The sequence below is a fragment of the Rhinopithecus roxellana genome, chromosome 5 (assembly GCF_007565055.1).
Source record: "Rhinopithecus roxellana isolate Shanxi Qingling chromosome 5, ASM756505v1, whole genome shotgun sequence".
NCBI lineage: Eukaryota > Metazoa > Chordata > Mammalia > Primates > Cercopithecidae > Rhinopithecus > Rhinopithecus roxellana.
Window position 1 is genome coordinate 111,851,308 of NC_044553.1, and position 6,980 is coordinate 111,858,287.

The following is a 6,980-nucleotide window of genomic DNA, read 5'->3' on the forward strand; positions in this document are numbered from 1 at the left end:
GGAACTTGAGACCAGCCTAGGCATCATAGTGAGACCTCGCCTCTACAAAAAAAAAAAAAAAGAAAGAAAAAAAATTAGTTGGGCATGGTGGCATGTGCCAATAATCCCAGCTACTCAGGAGGTTGAAAGAGGAAGGATTGCTTGAGCCTGGGAGTTTTAGGCTGCAGTGAGCTGAGATTGTGCCACTGCACTCAGCCTGGATGACAGAGTAAGACCCCATTTCAAAAAAAAAAGAAAGAAAAGAAAATAAAAGTGTTCACTGTTTTTAGTACCCTGGGGCCTGAGAATGTTCTGGACATCGGGACAGAGGCAGCTTATCGGGGAAAAAAATGGAGATTTGAATGACTTTCTCCAGGGTTCTCATCAATGACAGAGCCACGCAGCGGAGGATGCCTGTTGCTACCCAGGCTGCACCTCCCACGCTGGCTGCCCCTGACCTTGGGGCAGTGGCCTGAGGCTGGGGAAGGAACACTGGATTGAGAGTCAATAGGACTTGGTTCCAGCTTGCATGACCCTGGGGGAGGCCTCCACAGCTCAGAAGCCCAGTCTCCTCACCTGTAAATGACTACATTGATTGAACACAAACCCAGTGAGCACTTAGCCCAGATGGGATCTGTGAATATCATACCTGGAAGGGCTTAGAGACACTTCTAGCCTTCTGCCTTCCTTTTACACATGACAAAACTGGGACCCTGAGAGAGGAAATAACTTGGCCAGGGCGAGGGAGAGGGCTTGTGGATTAGACAGGGACAGAGGAGGTGTGGCAGGGGGAGGGGATATGCAAATTCCTTTCTCAGCGCCTGAGAGCTGGCCTGGGAACACCTGGGAATAGCTTCCTCTGGCACAGACACCCAACATCAGGAACCTCAGAAAGCAGTATCTTTTATGAGTCTGGGGACCCCTCCAGCCTCTGCCTGGGGCAGCAGATGTGGCTAGGAATGGGGAGCCAAGGCCCAGGAGTCCTGGCAAATGGCCCAGACAGCCAGAAGCCAGGGCCAGCACAGGCTGGGGCAGAGAAGTGCTGCTCACTGAGGGGCTGAACAGCCAAACATGGAGAACTTGATCCCCTGCTCAAACCCCATGTCTTAATGACAAACTTCTAAGGCCAGGAAATGGGAGGCTAGGGGAGCATCTTCAGCTGAGCCAGGATGGGGCCCTCTGAGATTCTAGCTGAGCGGTCCCCTCACCCTCCTTGTTGATGTCCAGAGGGCAATTGCTGGGAAGAAAGGAGTGCCCAGGTGAGTTTGCACTCAGGTGTGAGAGCTGCTTCCTGGACTTCCAAAACAAGGGAGGAGAGGGGAAGGAGGTGACACTGGTGTCCAGAGCCATGCCAGACATTCACCTCCAAGGCTTCATGTGTGCTTCATGACAGTCCTGCCAGGAGGCATTATTATAACCCTCCATTGTGCAAATAGGGACACTGAGAGGGCTGGGGCATGCCAACGTCCCATAGTAAGTCAGTTTCAGAACCTACACAGGCTGATCTCTGACCCAGGCCTCTGCCTCTGGGGTCAAGGGTGGGGCGGGAGCTCAGAGGAGGGCTTTGCAGCCGTAGAGTGATGAGTGCATGATGGTTGCGTTGACCGTGGGAATGGGGCTTTCTCTGCTTGTTCTCGAGAAGCCCAGAGGAACTCATTGTGCAGGGCACAGTTACAGCTGAATGAATTAGTGCTCTTTTCTGTCATGTTACCCAAGGCTCTAAAAAAGCTTTTTTTTTTTTTTTCCTTTTCCCAAACAGGAATCTGATCACCTCAATAGACCACCCTTGCCTGGTAGGACTTTGGGAGCTTCATTCTTTATGAGGGTCTCTCTCAGGCAGAACCCAGACAGACCTTGCCCCCACTCCCAGGAAAGTAGAGCAAAACCCTTATCACAGGTGGGAGAAGAGCGGCCATCCTGGCTGCTTGGGAACAGCTGGGGTCAGCTTTGATCAGCCCTCTCTGCGGACTCAGGAGGGTCCTTGGCAAGAAGAGTCGTCCCATCCCCAGGAACCATCAGCATCTCTAACTGACGTCCTTCAGGGCCTCACCACCTCGGTTAAAGAACATTCATACTGCAGGGCCATGGAGGCTGAAGAGAGCGACACAAAGAGAGAGAGGGGGTGGGGAGAGCCCTTGAGTTGCTACTTTTGAGGGCTAGGCCCAGGTAGAGGTAGCAGACACCCCACTGCCTCCTCCCACTCCAACTTCCCACATTTATCTCCTCTGGGAAGCCTTTCTAGACACCCCTGCATCCCCAACTTCATCACATAGTCCATAGAGACTCCCTCACTGCCTGCTACTCTCAGCTAAACTGCCACTTCTGCTCAGCTTGGGGCCACAGGAGCCTGGCTTCTCTGCTGACCTCGCGGTCTGACCACACTCAGATAGATGAGCATGAATAAATGTGACCATGCATCCATCCCTCCATCCCTTCAACACAAATTAACAAGCACCTATGATTTGCAGGGAACACCTTGGGGGCACAGGGATGAATAATACAGGTGTTCTTATAAGCTGTTACTAGGAACTCCAGCTAGGAAGTGAGCCTTAGACATCAACAGTGAATGAAACAATACTGTTTTGTAAATCAAGTTTTTCTTGTGTCCCAGGCTCTGTGCTAAAGCATTTTATACACATTCTCTCATTCAATCCTCATGCAACCTTATCAAAATGACTATTATCATTTTTTATAGACCAGGACACTAAGACACACAGATATTAACTTGCCTAAGGTGGCCACAGGGGCAGCAAATGACAGAGCCAGGCTTTGCACCCAAGCAACACCACCTGTCAGAGCCACCAGCCGTGTGTGGGACTGAGGAGAGGAGGCCACTCTCACCAGCAGGATTGGGAGTGGCTTCCTGATGAAGGTGACTTGTCAGTGGTGCCAGGACTGAAGGCACTGAGTTTTGGGCCATGATAATTCTAGGAACAAAGGTAGAAAAGTGCAAGGCACATGGAGTGACTAAGGAGGACAGTGCCAGGCCAGGAGAGGAGGGTGTAGACCTGGATTGAGTGGAGGGAAACGCAGTTTCATAGGCTTGAGGCCTTGCTGCCAGGCTAAAGTTTGGAGCTTGCAGTAGGCAGAATTATGGCTCCAAAGATGTCCATGTTTGGCTGGGTGCGGTGGCTCACACCTGTAATCCCAGCACTTTGGGAGGCCAGGGTGGGAAGATCGACTGAGCCCAGGAATTAAAGATCAGGGCTGGGAAACATAGTGAGACCCTGTCTTAACAAAAAAAATTTGAAAAGAAAATGAGCTGGGTGTGATAGCGTGCACCTGTAGTCCCACATATTTGGAAGGGTGAGGTGGGAGGATCGCTTGAGCCACGGTCGCCCCACTGCACTCCAGCCTGGGTGATAGAGTGAGACCCTGTCTCAAAAAAAAAAAAAAAAAAAAAAAAAGAGAGAAAGAAAGGAAAAGAAGAAACTCGAGCATGTGTTAGCTTATGTGTCAAAAGAGATTTTGCAGGCATGATTAAGGATTTTGATACGGGAAGAGTATCCTAGATTGTCAGTGGGGCACAAGGTAATCACTAGAGTCCTTACAAGACAGAGGCAGGAGGCTCAGAGTGAGAGAAGATGTAATGATGGACACAGAGTTAGAGAGGGAGACTTGGAGATGCCACATTGCTGACTTTAAAGATGGAGAAGAGTGACTGGGCATGGTGGCTCACACCTCTAATCCCAGCGCTTTGGAGGCTGAGGTGGGCACATCATTTGAGGTCAGGAGTTCCAGACCAGCCTGACCAACATAGTGAAACCCTGTCTCTACTAAAAATACAAATAAAATTAGCTGGGTGTGGTGATGCACGCCTGTAATCTCAGCTACTTGGGAGGCTGAGACAGGAGAATCACTTGAAGTTGGGAGGCAGAGGTTTCAGTGAGACTAGACCGCACCACTGCACTCCAACCTGGGTGACAGAGCGAGGCTCCACCTTGAAGAGAGGGAGGGAGGGAAGGAAGGAAGGAAGGAAGGAAGGAAGGAAGGAAGGAAGGAAGGAAGGAAGGAGGGAGGGAGGGAGGGAGGGAGGGAGGAAGGAAGGAAGGAAGGAAGGAAGGAAGGAAGGAAGGAAGGAAGGAAGGAAGGGAGGCCATAAGCCAAGGAATGCAGGTGGCTTCTGGAAGCTGAAAAAGCAAGGAGACGGATTATCTACACCCTAGATCCTACAGGAGCAACACAGCCCTGTGAACATCTTGATTTTTAGCTCAGTGAGACTTGCTTTGGATTTCTGACCTGTGTGATAAGTGTGTGTTGTTTCAAACCACTAAGTGTGGTCATTTGCTAGAGCCGTTACAGGAAATTAACACAGCACTTTTACCTGAGCACCACGTGGGCACTGGGGCTTCAAGCAACATTGTACGACTGGCATTTTAGAAAGTTGGATTCAAATATTTACCAAGCTTTCTACATGCCAGGACCATGCTAGGCCAAGGGGAGATAGTGCAAAAGACAGGTGCAGCCCCTGCCTTGGCTGGGGCTGTAGCATCATTGGAGGCCACTCCAGCTGCCACACTGGATTAGAGGACAGTGCAGGATGAGCAGATTATCACTAACTGGCAGCCCGAACAGAGGCAGTTCCTAACCGGCAGCTGCAGAGCTTTTGTTTAATTGAGAAAAGACTTAGCTGAAGGGATCAGAGGTGAGCACTTTTCAACAGCTGTGCCAGAGCCAGCCCAGCAGCCACGTGGCTACAGCAAATTGATGCTATGGCTGTCCACTGCCCTTTCTCAGCAGTGCTGCCTGAGGGTCTCGTAGGAATGAGGGGTGGGGGGCCACCTGGGGTTTCTCAGAGCACCAAGCAGGATTCTCCACTGGTGGGAGGAGTGTGCTGGGAGAAGGTAAGAGGGGCACTGAGGTGCCACCCCAGCCCATACCCCAGTTCCACTCCCAGGAGTATATCCAAGAGAAGTGTAAATATACATGTGCTAAAATATACATCCCAGAATGTTTGTGGCAGAGCCATAATAGCCTCAAACTAGAAGCAACCCCAATGTCCACCAAGAGGAGAACGGGTGGCTAAAGTGTGGTATGTTCCTACAAGGGAACACTGAACAGCGATGAGAATGAATGAGCCATCATGAAACCCAGCAACATTGATAATTCTCACCAACTTGATATAGAGCGAATGAAGCCAGATACAAAAGATCTGTTACATGGCTCCGTGTACTTATTGTTCACAAAGAGGCAAAATGCATCTGCATGCTGGAAGTCAGGATAGGGTTCCCCTGGGGTGGTGGAGGGCATAGTGATTGGGAGATGGCACGGGGGCTTCTGGAGTGCTGGCAATGTTTTCTTTCTGATTCAGGGCAGGGGTTAAATAGGAGTGTCTGCTTTGTAATAATTTATTGTACAACACACGTATGGATTGTGCATTTTCTTTGGGTACCTTATATTGTGATGTTTATTTTTTAAATTATTAATGAATGTACTACAGTGTTGGGGGTTATTTTGGTGGCTATGTGATGTAGGAGGCATTGGCTTAGTGTTAGAAGGCCCAGGTTCCAGCCTTAATGTGCCTGGACTATGATGCTGTGCACACTGGGCAAGTTGTGGCCCCTTTTTGGGTCTGAGTTTCCTCTATCCGTGAATTGGAAGGGTGTATATGTGAGTTATATGATTTTTGCAGAAATTCAGCAGAATGCTGGAACTATAGCTAAGCTGAGTCTTTATTTTAAAGAGAAAGACAGAAAGAGAGAGAGCCCAGGACTTTGTTGGAACTGGAGACGTTTTCCTGCTTCCTTGTTAGAGCAGTCATGTGATGATTTGGCTCCATTACTAACGGCCCAATTATCTGACCTTGGCCTCAGAGACAGGTGTGCGGTGGACTGGAAAGAACATGGTGGGTTTGGGAGCACTCAGTCCAGGTTAGAATTCTGGCAAGGTCCCCATTTTAGTTGTTCGTGAACTTGGGCAAGTTAATGCACCTCCCGCACTCTTCCTTCTGTTACTAGTAAAGTGCAGGCGCCCAAGCCCACCCTACTGGGCGCATGGGAAGATGAAGTGAAAAGTGCCCCCAGCTGTTGGAAGCAGGGAGCCCTGGGAAAGCAGACCCCACCTTTACAGGTCACAGGGACCGTATCCTGAGAGCCTCACCTGACTGCGGGGGGGCCTCAGGCCTGCCCCTGCCCATGAGGCCCAGAGAGTGGGGGTTGGGGAGGGATTGCAGCGTGAGGGGGCTGCTCTATGGCCCTCTGGCGAGGGGCCTGGGCTAATGCCCTGGAGGCCTGTCATCCCTCCCATGTGGTTTCCCACTGCCTTGTGCGAACAGCAGGTACCAGGAGAGCCTTGCTGAGCTGAATGGAGGTCCAGCCTTTCACACTGCACTCAGCTCAGTATGAGAGGACATGAGAAATGGGTAAGGATCTTGACACGTGAGAAACAGCTGGATAAACTGCTGGAGTTGAAGCCAAGTCGCTCGGAGAAGACCCAGGGGCCATGGGCCGCTGCTTTTGCAAATCCAATGGGCTCTCTGGATTTTCTGGTCTTTTGTGTGGAGGCTAGTGTTTCTTCATCTCTGATTTGTTTTCAGAGAATCCAAATCTGCTTAATTTAAATGGTTTTCTTTTCTAACTATATAAGGCACATATGTTCCTGCAAAAAAAAAAAAAAAAAAAAAAAAAAAAAAATCGAAACGCATAGAAAAGCAAAATAAGAAAATAAGGCTGGGTGTGGTGGCTCATGCCTGTAATCCCAGCACTTTGGGAGGCTGAGGTGGGTGGATCACCTGAGATCAGGAGTTTGAGATCAGCCTGGCCAACATGGCGAAACCCCACTTCTACTAAAAATACAAAAATTAGCTAGGCGTGGTGGTGTGTGCCTGTAATCCCAGCTACTCGGGAGGCTGAGGCAGGAGAATCACTTGAACTGGGAAAGCAGAGGTTGCAGTGAGCCAAGATTGTGCCATTGCACTCCAGACTGGGCGACAGAGCAAGACTCCATCTCATGAGAAAAAGAGAAAAAGAAAGTAAGACTCGGCCAGGTGCAATGATTCACAC